This window comes from Bombina bombina, chromosome 5 (genome assembly GCF_027579735.1).
Source record: "Bombina bombina isolate aBomBom1 chromosome 5, aBomBom1.pri, whole genome shotgun sequence".
Lineage (NCBI taxonomy): Eukaryota > Metazoa > Chordata > Amphibia > Anura > Bombinatoridae > Bombina > Bombina bombina.
The window spans coordinates 703075656-703093998 of record NC_069503.1 but is presented as its reverse complement, the minus strand read 5'-3'; the positions used below and the strand labels follow the sequence as shown (position 1 = coordinate 703093998).

Genomic DNA, 18343 nt, shown 5'->3' with positions numbered 1-18343 from the left:
TAGTTAGTGGAATTTTCCTTCCTCCTGCACCATGTGACAGCCATCAGCCAATCACAAAATGTATATATCTATATACTGCAAATTCTTGCACATGCACAGTAATAGCTGGTGCCTCTGAAAGTGTAAATATATAAAAAGATTGATGTTTTGATAATTGACAGGAATTGAAAAGTTGTTTACAATTGTATGCTCTATCTGACTTTATACTTCTTAAATTTACAGACACATACTTTTTTATCACATGATAAGTACTAGCCTGAGCGAGCGAGACAAAAATCTCTGCGGCTGGATGTGGCACAAACGTTAATGCATGCATTGGGTAGCACTGGTATTACAAGTTGAAAGTAAAGATGGTGTGCTCAAGTGAAATCCGACATGCAAAAAGTTAACCACGGGATATTGCATTCACAATATTACAATAACCCCATTGACTTTAATAGAACTTTAAAGTTAAAAAACTAACACCTACACTGATGGGTTAACCCTCATCACAATAAGCCCTTTACTCTAATAACCCCTAAGCTGCTACATCCCCCTACTTTTTAAGTCTGCTATACTATTGACCCCTAATCTGCCACATCCCCCATCGCAAACTACACTTATTAACCCCTAATCCACCACATCCTCCATTGCATACTACCCCACTACATTATTAACCTATAAACCGCAATAACCCCTACACTTCTTAACCCATAAACTGCCATTACCCCCACCGTAATAACCACTACACTACTTAACCTCTCTAAACCGTCATTTCCACAATCACAATAACCCCTGCTCTATTAACCGCCTAACAGCTAACTTGCCCAAGACCCCTAACCTTAGACACCTTAAGTTACAAAAAATAAAAAAACAATACCAGTAATAAAAAAAGACATTACTAAAAATAAAAAAACACCATAACTGTAAAAGCTCTATCCTAAAACTAAAGCCCCCACCTCCCAAAAAAAAAACTATCATTAAAACCCCATATCTAAAAGTCTCCCTTAAAAGGGTATTTGTCAGACAGTGACCTGGTTGAAGTGATTATAGCTCTTTTGCCAAAAAAGTGATGATAGTTCTTTTGCCAAAAAAGTGATTAAAGCTCTTTTCACAAAAAAATCAGTTCTAAACTCCCCACCCCAGAAAAAAAAAAACTTAGGGCTAAACCACAATATTTTTAATCACCATCTTGAATCTTGCTCCTTTGGTGGCAGCCACATTAGTTGTTCCCAGCATATCATTTAATAATCATCAGCATAGTAAGGATACAGATGAGCCCATTTTAATGCCAAGACTTTTTCCTTGTTTAGTAGCAGCAGTTTTTACATTACCATTTTAGTGAAAAATTAAACTTACATGGATTGAATAGAGCTTGACATTTTAAACACATTTCCAATTTACTTCTATTATCAACAATGTTTATGAGTTCTCTTGGTTACCATTTGTTAAAGATTATTATCATGTGAGCTCAGGAGTGTGCAAGTGTCATTTACCATCTGGCAGCAGTGTTAGCGACAATGTTTATAGCGATGTTATACATAGTTAAAAACATCTTTCAGCTTACCTAGGTTTGCTCTTTAACAAAGGATAACAAGAGAACAAAGTACATCTGTTAAGAGAAGTAAATTGAAAAGTTGTTTAAAATTGCATGTTTTTTTAAAATTATACTTTTATGGGGTCATTTTTCACTTAGCAAATTCCACAGCAAAAAGGACTTGATTAAATCCTGGACAATATTTTGCACTTTACTACCCCAAAAGTTTTTTAATGTAACATTAGTTTTGTGCATAGGCAAAACACACTGAAATTACCCTTACTATAAAAAAGGGATTAATTAAAATACAGGTCAACATGTGATGTATTCACTAAAATCACAAAATCAGAAAAATTAAATTGTAAGATTTACAATGTAGATACAGGTATACCCCGCTCATACAGCGGGTTAGGGACCGGAGCCCCGCTTTAAAGTGAAAACCGCCTTAAAGTGAACTTGAAAACATGTTTAAACTAACATATATTAGGGGTGCAATAGTGCTAAGTTTAGTTTAACACTTGCACAGCACAGTATTCAACAATAAATACTGTACCTGTAAAATAGTGACAATTACTGTAGTAAAATTTGCCAGACTACAACACTGAGACACAGATTGCACTGTAATGCTGTAAACAGAGTGAACTAAGCATAACAAAATGGTGCCAGTCACTTTTCTTGCAATCTCAGGATGATTACAGCACTGTTTTAAAATCTTTGGAGGTTGAACTTCAGCTCCACAAAGCGCTGTATTAGCAAAGTGCTGTAAAGTGAAGCGCTGTAAAGGGAGGTATACCTGTAATGATTTTATATTGTTTTTCGGAATTTATTATTTCAAGATTCAGGGGTATTAACAACAGAAGCATTTTGGGATTGTGATCACTGGAAAAACACACTGACAACATCGACCTAGTGCAAGATTGTGATCAACTTAAAAAATTTGTTTAAATTTTGAAGAAATAATTGTAAAATTTTAGTTATTACAAAGTACTTTAGTTTCTTTTCAAAAAAGTAATGGGTGTCGCCATTTTGAAAACTAGGCTTCCCTTACCTAATCTCTTCTTCTAAAGACAAGTAGGGACAGATAAAGTGTGCAAACAGTGGGTTTATGGAATATACCACTGTTTGTTTAATTTTATTTATCAGGATTTAAAGTCCATGTAACATTGCTACATCCTTTCCGACCCTCCACAACCATCATTTGAACACTATGGGGCCAATCAGCTGCTAGCAGGAGGTGACAATCGAGTTGATTTCTGTCAGCGGCCTCAGATCATACGGAGCTTGATGTCCCTGTTTCCACACGAGCCTTCAGGCTCGCCGGAAACAGAAGTTATGAAGCAGCGGTCTAAAGACTGCTGCTCCATAACTTGTCCGCCTGATCTGAGGCCGCTGACAGAAATCAACCCGATCGTCACCTCCTGCTAGCAGCTGATTGGCCGTGAATCTGCAGGGGGCGGCATTGCACCAGCAGTTCACAAGAACTGCTGGTGCAATGATAAATGCTGACAGCGTATGCTGTCGGCATTTATCAATATGCAGCAGACATGATACGCTACATTGTATCATGTCCGCTCGCACTTTCATAAATCTACCCCTATATCTGTCCCTAATTAGCTAATTATCTAAGAGGTTACCTGAGGGAAACCTATGTTACTTTGTAGAAACTCAGGGGAATTAGAAAGCCCTCAATTGTCTCAGTTATATTGCAGAAAAAAGGGACAAAGTAATTTCAGTATATTGCAAAATAATTTCCTACACATAATGAAATATTTTATATTACAATCTCAAAATGTTGATTGTACTGTTAAGCACTTCCGTGACATATGAACCATTCTTAACAGGCCCTTTGGTTCTGCCATCAAAATCTCTGTTTATTTGTATTTTGATCACTGCATTTCAATAAATTACATATTTCTAGATTCCCGACTCTCATGTCTTGCAGTTAAATACTTTTGTTTGCATTGTTTAAAATATGTATATTTATTAAATAGGTTGCAATAAAATAAATGTAAATCAAATATTTGTATTTGAATGTATATTTAATAATCAGAGTTTGGAAAAACCTACACAGAAGCAGGACAAAGAACAAAAAGCACTATATTACTACCATTTCCCTCTACCACAAAGTGCTCATTACTTTGGCATGAAAGGCCGAAGCATATTCACAATGACACAACATGTTTGTTCAGCTTGTTCCATTACAGACCATTGGACATGTTTTTATAAGGGGCTGGTGCGATGTGTTTTTGGGGCGATACCTGAAGAATACTGGTACCACAGTACTTGGACTCTGGTCATTATGCAAAAGAATCTGAAAGGCAGCATTGTAACAAACTCCCCTATCTGCAAAACCTCAGCAGTATTACTGACAGATTCCTGCTATTGCTTATAAGATTTATGTGAGTTTATCACAAATTAAATGTTGCTGGGCTTCATTCCCAGGTAAGTAAATATACATTCATATAAACCTGTGTTACTGGGTCAAGACTTCCCTATGCATCTCACACAAAATTGCGCAGACTAATAATGCTGTATGCCTATTTAAAAGATCATTTAAAAATAAAAAAACACATATTGTTGGCACTCTTTGAAGTCTTTTCCAGTGTTCCCCAAGCTGAATGAAGCCCTTCCAATTTAATAAAAACTAAAACAGTGTTTGCATTACTTAAAAATAAGTAAAATTCTCTTTTTTGTTAAAAGGCGATAAAAGTGCAAAAAGTAAATGTTTTACTGGCCATTGTATTATTGCTGTATTGCCTGCGTATAGCTATGTGTTTAACTCCTGTAAAAACTAACTGTACACATCCTGTGAGCAAATGACAAGAGTCAGATGTGTGTAGCCACAAATAACCAGCTAGCTCGCAGCAGTGAATTGCGGCTACTGAGCCTACCTAGGTATGCTTTTTAACAAATGAAACGTAGATTACAAAACACATTAATTGAAAAGTCTCTTACAATCCATGCTCTATCTAAACTATGAACATTTAATTTTGACTTTCATGTCCATTTAGGAGCTATTTATTTTTAAACAGATTCCTTTTTTATATGTTTCATAATAAAAAGTTAAAATTACATCAAATTATATTTTTATATTGTTAAACTTATAAACTGCTAGATTGCAAATAAATATTTGGACTTATGAAATTGTACACGTCATGAATATATATTAATGTATATGTGATAAAACCTGTATTAAAGCATATTAGACAGGTAACATCAATACTGAATCGATTAGTTGCCAGAGTTTACTTTCACCTCACTGCATATATTTGTTTCTATATAGTTTCTACAGAATATTTGTTTCCCACAACCAACATATGTGTAAATCAGGCGACTAAACTAATACAAATTGCGGTGCTTAGAATGGATTGGAATATAATAAAATAGGAAGACAAAAATCACCTCAGTTGAATACACTAATAAATTGCGGGCCAGATTACGAGTTGAGTTGTAGTTTGCGCCTGTGTTCGAGCGCTAAAAGCTCTAGAAGAAATTATTTTGCGTGCAGAGATTTGCACTCATATTACAAGTTGAAAGTGAAAATGTTGCACTCTTGCGTTCGCAAAGTTGCGGTATCAAATAGCCACAAACTCAAAATCGCATTCCCCCATAGACCTCAAAATAGCTTAAAAAGTTTAAAAAAAACTAACACCCACAAGTTGCGCAAACACGATCACGGTTATTTCAAACATAAGATAATACTGCATATTTCATAATCCAATGTTCTGCACATAGCAGAATATGTTCTATTTATTTTTAAAGAGATATTTACCGTATAAATGATGGATTATATCTGATGGATACAGGTAAAGATATATACAGATATATATAGGAATATCTGTTTACATAAAACATATTCTGCTATGTGCAGAAAATTGGAATGTAAAATTTTCAGTAAATACACAGTATATTTTTTAATATATAATTTACTGAATCCAAATATTGCATAAATAATAAAAATAATAAATAATTTTTCATGTTTTCATGTACTTGACTGCAAAGGGTTCCAACCAATGCACTTATATATATATGTCTATATGTGTGTAAATATGTATGTATTTGTTTCAATGTGTATATATGTCTGTAAATACATATATACACATAAAAATACATAAATACATATGTACACATATAAACACACACACACACACACACACACACACACACACACACACATATATATATATATATATATATATATATATATATATATATATAAATATACAGTATCTCACAAAAGTGAGTACACCCCTCACATTTTTGTAAATATTTTATTATATATTTTCATGTGACAACACTGAAGAACTGACACTTTGCTACAGTGTAAAGTAGTGAGTGTACAGCCTGTATAACAGTGTAAATTTGCTGTCCCCTCAAAATAACTCAACACACAGCCATTAATGTCTAATCTGTTGGCAACAAAAGTGAGTACACCACTAAGTGGAAATGTCCAAATTGGGCCCAATTAGCCATTTTCCCACCCCGGTGTCATGTGTTACAAGGTCTCAGGTGTGAATAGGGAGCAGGTGTGTTAAATTTGGTGTTATCACTCTCTCATACTGGTCACTGGAAGTTCGACATGGCACCTTATGGCAAAGAACTCTATGAGGATCTGAAAAAAAGAATTGTTGCTCTACATAAAGATGGCCTAGGCTATAAGAAGATTGTCAAGACCCTGAAACTGAGCTGCAGCACAGTGGGCAAGACCATACAGCAGTTTCACAGGACAAGTTCCACTCAAAACAGTCCTCGCCATGGTCGACCAAAGAAGTTGAGTGCATGTGCTTAGCGTCATATGCAGAGGTTGTCTTTGGGAAATAGACGTATGAGTGCTGCCAGCATTGCTGCAGAGGTTGAAGGGGTGGGGGGGTCAGGCTATCAGTGCTCAGACCATACGCCGCACACTGCATCAAATTGGTCTGCATGGCTGTTGTCCCAGAAGGAAGTCTCTTCTAAAGATGATGCACAAGAAAGCCCGCAAACAGTTTGCTGAAGACAAGCAGACTAAGGACATGGATTACTGGAACCATGTCCTGTGGTCCGATGAGACCAAGATAAACTTATATGGTTCAGATGGTATCAAGCGTGTGTGGTGGCAACCAGGTGAGGAGTACAAAGACAAGTGTGTCTTGCCTACAGTCAAGCATGGTGGTGGGAGAGTCATGTTCTGGGCCTACATGAGTGCTGCCGGCACTGGGGAGCTACAGTTCATTGAGGGAACCATGAATGCTAACATGTACTGTGACATACTGAAGCAGAGCATGATCCCCTCCCATAGGAAACCGGGCCACAGGGCAGTATTCCAACATGACAACAAACCCAAACACACCTCCAAGACGAAAACTGCCTTGTTAAAAAAGCTGAGGGTAAAGGTGATGGACTGGCCAAGCATGTTTCCAGACCTAAACCCTATTGAGCATCTGTGGAGCATCCTCAAACGGAAGGTGGGGGAGCGCAAGGTCTCTAACATCCACCAGCTCTGTGATGTCGTCATGGAGGAGTGGAAGAGGACTCCAGTGGCAACCTGTGAAGCTCTGGTGAACTCCATGCCCAAGAGGGTTAAGACAGTGCTGGAAAATAATGGTGGCCACACAAAATATTAAAACTTTGGGCCCAATTTAGACATTTCCACTTAGGGGTGTACTTGCTTTTGTTGCCAACGGTTTAGACATTAATGGCTGTGTGTTGAGTTATTTTGAGGGGACAGGAAATTTACACTGTTATACAGGCTGTACATTCACTACTTTACATTGTAGCAAAGTGTCATTGCTTCAGTGTTGTCACATGAAAAGATATAATAAAATATTTACAAAAAAATTGAGGGGTGTACTCACTTTTGTGAGATACTGTATATTTATATATATTTATATATATATTTATATGCATATATATGTATATATCTTTAGACATGTATATGTATATATCTCTATGTAAAAGCCCTTTGCCTGACTTTTTTTTCTAACACATGAGACCTCATATCTTTGTACCCTTATAGCTTTTGTATGCAATATTTTTTTAATATTTTTATTACATAATGTTATTATGAGTGTAACTTTAATTTTAAATGTATTTTTGTTGCTTTCTAACACACTTTTTATTCAAGCGTAACAGTTAAAGGGACCCAAAACCTCCATTTTTTTCTTTAATGATTCAGATAGAACATGCAATTGTAAGCAACTTTCTAATTTACTCCTATTATAAAAAAGTTTTGTTCTCTTGCTATCTTTGTTAGAAAAATTAGGACTGTAAGCATAGGAGACGGACCATTTTTCGTTCAACACTTGGGTAGCCTTTGCTGATTGGTGACTACATTGAGCCAACCAATCAGCATGCGCTACCCAGATTCTGAGCCAAAAATGGGCCTGCTTCTATGCTTACATTCCTGCATTTTCAAATAAAGATAGCAAGAGAATGAAGGAAAATTTATAACAGAGCTATATAATAGATTTATTTATAATAGAGCTCTGAGGTCACTGTAATCATTCTAGCATAAAATGCCATTGCGCTCATGCATTCGCATTTACTTTCATCTTGTAATACGTGCAGAATTGAAGTTGCGTGCAAACGGCTGTGAAGCCCGATATAGTTCGCATGCAAACAATAGCGCTCCACTCGTAATCTAGCCCTACATTTATTATCTTTGGCATTGGTGTTTCACATTTTAGCAAATATTGTGTTGGAACATGGTTCTGTAGTCAGAGAAGAGGTATAACTATTTTTACTATAACTATTTATTGATCTGCTATAAAAAAAAGCTTTGCTCTTCAATCAATAGAACACTCTTTATGCCACACATTGATACCATGATTATATTATTAGTAGGTTTCTACATTCGTGTTATTGTACAGGTTGTTCCCTACTCATGTGCATTCCTAAAGAGCTGCTCTGTGTGATTGCGCAATAAATCTGTGATTGTGCGGGTGATAGAGTCCCTTATAACGCTATCAGTTAATACACTGGAACGAGAAACCTTGAACTTTTTGCAGTTGTGTTTAGGATGGTTCTTTATCAGCACAAGGTACTGAAATAATGTCAACAGTTACTTTCTTTCTTTTCTTTTTGAATGAGGAGGTCTCATGTTTATGTCAGGCTTCTAAATTCTGTTTTTTTAAATTAAAGGTACAAAATAATTTATGATACTACCTGGTCTAAATGAAGTATCACCTGATGCTATAGAAGACTTGTACTGTCTGCACTGTAACTTATACTGATTTAAAAATGTATTCTTGTGTGTTAGATCAATGTTGTCCAAGCTACAACCTGCAGGCCACCTACAGTTCTCCAAAGGGATTTTTTGTGTGATCTTCAGCACCACTGATCAGGAAAAGACAAGCATTAGTAAATTGTTACTGAAAAATCTTTTCCTTGTGTGTCATTAGGTAATTTGGAGGCAGATCACAAGCTATGGTTTGATAACTTCTGGTATGGTTATGCTCTTTTCAACTCCAATATAATCACAATAAGCCATTTTCATGGCTAACCACCGTGCTGAGCAGAAGCACACTCACAGAGCTCCGGGCTATATACTTCTAGAAAACCTATAAAACCACTCTAAATTGGGCAAACTTCCACTAAAGGGAGGCATATAGTCTACCCCCAGCCTACACCTTTGTCTTAGGAGACTAATAGGCGTTACTGAGCAAGAAACTAGGCACTTTTCGACTACTTCACCTGAGGACCCTGAGCCTAACCACTGCAAGAACGCAAACCTAGCTGCTCACATTGCGGAGGTAACATCCTCCAGGCTCCGGAGGGTCAAGGATCCGCTCCGGAGCTGAAGATTTGACCCATCTGTGCAGCGCAGCTATTCCCGGCAGGAGAGCAGCAGATCGCACACCCAGTGAGACTGCAGGGGCCTCGCTCCACCCTGAGGAACACTTTACAGCACCGGCCCCTACCGGAGGTAGGATAGGCCACACAGCCCTACAAGGAGCATCGGAGGAGCAGCAATAGCCCGCGAGGGCTGACAAAGGAACCCAGGGAGCGTAGTCTGCAGGTGGGAGCCATAACACTAGCTACCGGCCATTTTGGCACAAACTGCGGCCATCTTGTGGCTTCTCGAGAGTGGAGGAGACGCAGACAGTAGAAGACAGGGTGCCGGTGGGGTGATAGACGATCCTCCATCTCTACAATTGCCAAGCAGCTGTCTGCCTCAGGAACACCCAAAGAGCTGTTGGAGTGGATGCTGAGGGATTTAGAGGCGCCCGTTACTGCCTGAGTAGGCCCGGCGTGGCCTGTTTGGGCCATATCTACAATGTGTGCTGCTGTCTTGGGAAAGTTGTCAATGGAGAGAAATTGGGTGAGATCAATGCCTCTGGCTACTTCTTTTCTATTTTTTTATGCTGATCCCTAAAGTCACTTCAGTATAGCAGCCACCAGGCATAGCCCCATGCTCACACACTTTAATTGCATCACAGTGAGTCTGTACCTTCCACAGGCATATTTATTACCCACAGTGATTCATATACTTGGGCCTACCCCTTCCTCTCCAGCTACCTCTATACATGTTGGTCTTCCTGCCAAAGTTAAATCTAGGCATACATTATACCTGGGACTTTGGCCATTTCTAACTTATAGCACCAACAGTGGAGGGCTCCTATTGACCCACTATTTCTACTGTGGACTTTATTGGGACTATCATCTCTCTCTCCCATTCAGCCAACCTCTCCGCTTGAGAACTTTACAGGACCTCCCATAGGGCTGTGGGAACTCACTTTTTACACTTTTCCCTCTGTTCACATTTAGGTTCATTTAGGGCCCTCATACGTGAGACTTTTTCACAATATCTTTAAGACTGATCATCTACAATATTCACCCGCATTTGGTCACATAAGACTTTGTCCTCCCCATGTAGTTGCCAGTAGCAACCTCCACAAAGGCTGACCTGGACTTGCTGTTACTCAGCTGAGCTGCACTCATATATGTTTTACTTGACTATTGCTGCTGCGTCAGCTTTGTTGTCTTTGGGTCGTCAGTCCAAAGTGTAGTGTCATTTTTATATCTGATCTAACACCTTGTTTTTACAGGCCTCCTGGATTGTTATATTAATCCCATAAACTAGTTCTCATGTAAACTGTAATCTTTCTTGGTGTACTGTAATAAGTGTGATCCCCTCGAGACTCTCCCTCTCCGGCCCAGCTAGTCTGGGTTGATCACTTCCACTTCCCTTTTCCCCTTCCTTCGGATCGTATCCCTTGTTCCCTGAGTCGAGAGGGGACCTTTTGGCCCTTGATGAGTGAAAAGCTATGTGCGCTGACAGGGGTTAGGATCATAGTATCCTTAGCTGCCCATCTTTACCAGTCCCGTATCAGCTCACTCACCAAGTCCCTTTACCTTGTGTCTCCTGTAAGGAAATGGTAGACTATTAACATTGTGATGTAGCTTTTATCATGGCAAACTGCCTAGCCCCGCTCTAAAGGTATTTGTGTAGTACTAGAAATGTCAATATATATGTGCACTTAACCGGCTTATTCCTTAAACAGTGATGTGTATATCTCTTGGTTGCATAACGGCCTACTACTAGTTTCCTGTACGGATGACTGAGCACCATCTACAATGCCTAATTCCACCAGGAAGCACCTCAAGTCCAATCCTAAATCCAAAAAAACAGTTTTTGATCACTTTTCGCAGGCGACCAAGAAGTCGGCTTTGGAACCTAGCAGAGAGATGAGCGACCCAGATTCTCAAGATGAGGAGTCCCTGTCTAGTATACACTCTATGTCAAATGTCAATATATATGTGCACTTAACCGGCTTATTCCTTAAACAGTGATGTGTATATCTCTTGGTTGCATAACGGCCTACTACTAGTTTCCTGTACGGATGACTGAGCACCATCTACAATGCCTCATTCCACCAGGAAGCACCTCAAGTCCAATCCTAAATCCAAAAAAACAGTTTTTGATCACTTTTCGCAGGCGACCAAGAAGTCGGCTTTGGAACCTAGCAGAGAGATGAGCGACCCAGATTCTCAAGATGAGGAGTCCCTGTCTAGTATACACTCTATTGCTGCTTCACAGCACTTTATTGTGGCGTCCACACTGAAAAAGCTGCTGGCCACTCAGACCCATTCTATTACCCAAGAGATCCAACGAAGCTCGACTGAGTTGAAGAAGCAGATCGCTGAAATCGTAGAGAGAGTAGATGCGTTGGAGCGCAAACAGGATGATATCATTGTAGATCAATCCAGCCTATTGGCCTATTCTGAAAACCTCGCTGAACAAATTTCACAATTGGAATGCAAACTTGCAGACCTGGAGGACAGGTACAGGCGCAACCATATAAGGTTCCGAGGCATTCCAGAATCTGTCTCACCATCTGACCTACAAGAATATCTGCAGGCTCTTTTCCAGGAACTAGTTGGCTCTCATGATGGGTTAACGGGTACTATGGAGCGAGCACACAGAGCCCTCTGTTCCAGGATGGTGGTCCCGGACAAACCAAGAGATGTTATAGTGTGCTTTCATAGCTTCCTGTATAAAGATTGGCTAATGCAAGCCACATTTAAAAAGCCAAGCCTAAGCGATAGATTTGGTGAAGTCCAGCTTCTCCCTGACCTGTCCGCCCACACCCTCCAACAATAACGACAGTTCCAACCTGTCACTACTACATTACGCAAAGCCAACATTAGGTATAGATGGGGTTATCCCACTAGACTTATTATTTCCAAGGACAATCAAACAATCGTGGCCTCCACTGTCTCTCAGGGTCTATCCCTCCTCATGTCCTGGGGTCTTCTCCAGGAACCCTCAACCATACAAGCTTTTTCACACCCTAAATTATGAGCTTCAGTGCCAGAATGGTCTGCAGGGGATCAGAGTGTGAAGCGCCCCAAGCTAAAGCAGCCACAAGACTCTCACTGTCATCCTGGGACCACTCCTTGATTTGCTGAACAAGTTAATGGGCCTTATGGGTCCTTCTTTCTACCTCTCCACTAGGCCCTTCTAACCAGGCAAACATGTCTGGTCGGATATCAGGGTTGTTACTGTTATGTATTTAGAAATGCACCAATGTTCATTTTTTTTGCACTATTTTCCACTGTTTAACTTAGAATTTCATGATTACTACTTATTGACATGTAGTTATTTATATTAGAGTGGAGTTAGCGTTCTGGCCCGTCTCCATTTGCTCTCGAGCATTAGGTTCTCTCCCCCCACGCAGAAGCCCACTCTAGGGTTCCTTTGAGGAGGACTATTTCCACCGCACTCCAGACACTTTTTAGTGTCTTTCTCACCCTTCCCCCTTCCCTTTCCCTTCATCCCCCCTCCACTTCCTGCCCCATACTAAGAGGCCATTGTATCTACCATTGTATCTAACTCTGGTTACCTCCGCACTTCAATACATGGCCTGATCCACTCTAAGACTTTTTACCCATAATGTCAGGGGTTTCAACTCCCCCCATAAACGTAGCCTACTACTGCAATCCCTGAAGCATCATAAGCCTGACATTGTTTCCCTACAGGAAATGCACTGGCTAGCGAATGAACCCCTCAGATTCTCCTCCAAGTCATACACTCACATCGAATATGCCCCTTTCACTAAAAAAGCTAGAGGAACTGCCATCCTACTCCACAAGCGCTTTGCCTTTGAGCCTATTCAGGCTATTAAGGACCCACAACCTATATACGTCATTTTGATCTGTAAACTGAACCACGTGCTCTATACACTAGCCTCTGTCTACCTCCCAAATACTCACCAATCCAAATATTTGAAACATATTCTTCATACAATAGACCAGGTTAAGCAGGGTAGAGTCATTATGGCTTGGGATTTTAATATGGTCTGGGACCCCAGGGTGGATAGAAAGTCTGCTGACACAAACAAGACACACTCAGCTGTTTAACTTCTAGCCAATAAGTTCCGCAATCTAATGTCCTGCTCAGGCTATTATGATGTTATTATGATCATGTCCTGGCCGACATTCATTGAACAAACACTCCGCACACTATAGCCCCCTGGCGATTGCCTCATCACCTTCTAAGTGATGTCAAGTTTAGAGATGAATTACGTACAGAACTCAAACATTTCATACAAACTAACGATAATGCACTAGTTAGAGATGACACCCTATGGGGTGCCGCAAAAGCGACCATCAGGGGGATAATGATAAGTAAACAGGCAAGCCTTAGAAAGCAAGCGGGACTAACCTTGTCACAGGCCCACATTAAATTGAGAGAACTTAAATCTCAAAATAGAGCCGCCCCATCAACTGCCCTAGAATTGGTGCCTCGCATATTCACAGTATACATTCTGCACACTCCCTCCTTAAAATCCCATCTCAAATTGGCAAAGAATTTGCTAAATATTACACAAATCTCTATGACATAAACAGTTCAGAAAAGCCTCAACCGACATCCCCGGATTACTTGTACACGTATCTAAAGTCTTTAAATCTCCCTACACTCTCTGCAGAACAGTGTGACCTTTTAAGCTCCCCTTTTTCCATTACCGAAATACAGCAAGTTATCAAAAACTTGAAGTCCTTTAAATCTCCTGGCCCAGATGGCTTTCCAGTCCACTTCTACAAAAGATATAGCCGTGAACTCTCCCCCTTACTTCTCAGGCGCTACAATCTTGCTCGGGAAGAGGGCACTTTCAAAAAAAGAATTTCTTGAATCTAGCATCATAAGGAAATTAAAGCCTAACAAGGACCCCACCCTCTGTGCCAGTTATAGGCCAATATCGCTTATTAATACTGACATAAAGTTCTATTCAAAACTGTTAGCTAATCGAGTAGCAAACCTTCTACCGCACCTCATCAACCCAGATCAGGTGGGATTTGCCCCAAAACAAGAGGGCCCTGATAATACTAGGCATTTACTAAACATTCTTAGCCTCTCCTTTAGCCTTCATAAGCCATTATCTATCATCTAACTAGATGCCGAGAAGGCTTTCGATCGCGTGCGCTGGCAGTTTCTTTGGGAAGTCCTCGAGAACTTCCGATTCACCAGTGACTTGATCAGAGCGATTAAGGCCCTATATTCTGCCCCCTCTGCCCTGGTGAGAGGACTTGGTTTTCAGTCTTCTACTTTTAATATAACTAATGGCACCAGACATGGCTTCCCCCTGTCACCCCTCTTATTTGCGATGGCTATTGAGCCTCTGGCTGAGCAGATTAGAGCCGATCCTCAAATGAGGGATGTCACTCTTTTTGGATCTGTACATAAAATCGCCTTATTTGCAGACGACGTTACTCTTTTCTCGTCAGATCTTGCACTCACTATTCCCAGATTACTACAAACTCTAGACTCCTTCAATGCCCACTCCTATTACAGACTGAACCTCTCAAAAACTGAGATTTACACTCAGGGCATCCAGAGCTCCCTCTTAGCTCCCTTGAAGTCAAAGTTTGCCTTCAACTGGACGGAGTACTCAGTCCTACATTTGGGCGTCAAGTTATCTGGCGACTTAAACCGAGTCGTCAAGGATAATTTTCTTACTTTATTGTCAGAGCTTCGCTCCCTTAAAAATAATTGGAATCTGCCCCATGTCTCATGGCTAGGTAGGATAGCAGCTTTGAAAATGTTCTTTTTGCCTAGGCTCACATACTTGTTCCGGTGTGTCCCCATTAAGGTCCCTAAATACATTCTTTTACAATTTCAGAGTGAACTTTCCAAACACATCTGGCATAGTAAGCCCCCCAGAGTGGCACACAGAATACTTCAGCTCCCTAAGAACTGTGGAGGTAAAGGATCTCCCTCTGTGATAAGATACTACGAGGTAGCAATGCTCACTCATGTTGCACAATGGGGGGGTTAAACACGCCTTGTGTAGATGGAGAGCTATTGAACAGGCTTCACTGCCTTTTAGCTTAGATTTACGAGACCTGATATGGACCCCTATGCATTGTCGCAGAGAACTAAACTTGATAAATCCTATTATCCATGAATGCCTCAATTTCTGGGGCAAACTCCATCATTCCCCACATATAGCCCCGCACCCTTCCCCTATAACTTCTCTTGCTGGCCTCCTTATGGGTTTGCAGGATACCCACCCACATAAATGGTCCCAGCTGGGGGCCACTACAGTCTCGGATCTCTGGCTCACCACCCTGAGGGATAGCTTTAAACACATTTCCCAGTTTGGAGCTGACCTCTTACTCCCGCAATACTTACCGTTCGAATATCACAGAATTAAAAGCTTTTTGGTCAGTTGGGGGTTCAAGCCCAAGTTGGCCCATCCACTGACCCTCGGGAATCCGTCTGGAACCAGGGTGACAGACTTCGTAGGCCTTTGTCTTTCCATTACACCCTATTAGGCTATACTCCATCACCAGACATACCGGCCCATTTTCAACGGTGGGAGTCCCTCCTAGGGATTTCAGTAGCAGCAGATACTTGGGGGCGTACCCTAGAACTCACGCAGAAGGCTATCCACTGCACAACTTTATACGAAACCTTTTATAAACTGTTAGCACACTGGTATAATGTCCCTACCAGACTAAATTTTTCAGAGTGCGTCTACTGACTGCTGGAGAAACTTTGGCCACAAGGGTAACACGATGCATATTTGGTGGGAATGCCCCAAGCTCCGCCCCTTATGGAACGTTTGTCCAAATTAAGCATATCTCCCCATAGATCGCCTGCTATAACCTTATTACACATAGGAGTACACTCCCTACCAAAACATCACTCATACATATGTATATATCTTTTCATGCCAATTAAACATGCTATAGCTTGTGAGTGGAAGAAAGAACTCCCCCCCAGTTGGTCCAAAATTTGTAGTTCAATGGCCTACTTATACACTATGGAGAGGGATATCTTCTACAAATTAGGTAATTCAGATTTATTTGAACTAACTTGGGCAGATTGGACACATAACCACAACACGGTCTAGAAACCCAACCTCCTGTCCACAGACTGACCTAGCCTTTACAATAGACAACCATGTCCTTCTTGGTAATCCCCGTGCCTGTTGAACCCCCCCCTTCCTTTTCTCCTCCCCACACCCCTATTCATTATACTAGCTATGTCAAGGGCTATTAGTCCTCAGCAGCACTTGTATTGTATGTTGTTTGACTGTAAGAATTCTGTTATCTGTACATTGACTAACTATGCCTATTTAACAGCAATGTCCTGATCTATTTGTTTATATTGTTGAGCCATGGGCACTTGAGGCCTTCATTAGACTTCTTTCTTCATGTAACTTTCATTGAACATCAATAAAGCTTTTGAAAATGGAAAAAAAAATACTTCTAGCAAAAGGTATTACTGTTTCAGTGGCATACGCAGATATGCTATGTGTGGCTAGAGGATTAGGATTCAAGCACCATGTCTACTCAGAGAGCTTGTGGTGGTGTGTATTGCTTCTGTGAAGATTGTCATACAAGTCACTGCTGACTCTCTGACAAGGTGTTGTGTTTGAATGCCAGTGCATGGAGCCCTCATGGCATATGTGCATAGGCAGGGGTTAAACACACAGTTATAAGCAAACAACATAGTAACATAGTAGATAAGGTTGAAAAAAGACCGAAGTCCATCGAGTTCAACCTATAAAAATCTAAAATACTAACAAAAAGCTCCAGTTAAGCTTAAATAACCCCACTAAAAGGTGACCCATTTATTACCAGCAATCATATCCATGAATTTTGTTTATATACAGCAATGTATCCAGACTATTTTTAAATGTATCTAGGGTATTGGCATTCACTACCTCCTTTGGTAATGAGTTCCACAATTTTATTGCTCTTACAGTGAAAAAACGTTTCCGTTGCAGGAGATTAAATCTCCTTTCCTCCAACCTTAAAGGGACACTGAACCCAAATTTTTTCTTTCATGATTCAGATAGAGCATGCAATTTTAAGCAACTTTCTAATTTACTCCTATTATCAATTTTTATTCATTCTTTTGGTATCTTTATTTGAAAAATAAGGCATCGAAGCTTTTTTTTTGTTTAGAACTCTAGACAGCATGTTTTTATTGGTGTATTAATTTATCCACCAATCAGCAAGGGCAACCCAGGTTGTTCACCAAAAGTGGGCCGGCATCTAAACTTACATTCTTGCATTTCAAATAAAGATTCCAAGAGAATAAAGAAAATGCGATAATAGGAGTACATTAGAAAGATGCTTAAAATGTCATGCTCTATCTGAATCACAAAAGAAAAAAATTGGGTTCAGTGTCCCGTTAAATTGTGACCTCTTGTCAGAAACAATTTTCTTGGAATAAACAGAGCTTCTGCCATCTCTTTATATGGGCCTTGAATATATTTATATAAAGTAATCGTGTCACCTCTCAAGCGCTTTTTTTCTAAAGAAAACAGACCCAGTTTGGCTAGCCTCTCCTCATAGGTTAAAGGGACACTGAACCCAATTTTTTTCTTTTGTGATTCAGATAGAGCATGCAATTTTAAGCAACTTTCTAATTTACTCCTATTATCAAATTTTCTTCATTATCTTGGTATTTTTATTTGAAATGCAAGAATGTAAGTTTAGATGCCGGCCCATTTTTGGTGAACAACCTGGGTTGTCCTTGCCGATTGGAGGATAAATTCATCCACCAATAAAAAGTGCTGTCCAGAGTCTGAACCTAAAAATAAGCTTAGATGCCTTTGTTTTCAAATAAAGATAGCAAGAGAATGAAGAAAAATTGATAATAGGAGTAAATTAGAAAGTTGCTTAAAATTGCATGCTCTATCTGAATCGTGAAAGAAAAATTTTGGGTTCAGTGTCCCTTTGAATTCTCCAATCCCCTTATTAGCTTTGTGGCCCTTCTCTGAACCTTTTCTAGTTCTGCAATATCTTTTTTTGCGATTGGTCCCCAGAACTGCACTCCATACTCAAGGTAAGGTCTTACCAGGGCTTTATATAGTGACAGAATTATGCTTT

At 40.0% G+C, this 18343-nt stretch overlaps 1 protein-coding gene across 1 annotated transcript in view; it reads right to left on the bottom strand.

The window, feature by feature from the left end:
* LOC128661600 (collagen alpha-1(XXI) chain-like) overlaps window positions 1–18343 on the bottom strand; it is a 173039-nt gene that overhangs the window by 145870 nt on the left and 8826 nt on the right. The gene's annotated exons all lie outside the window — the stretch shown is intronic.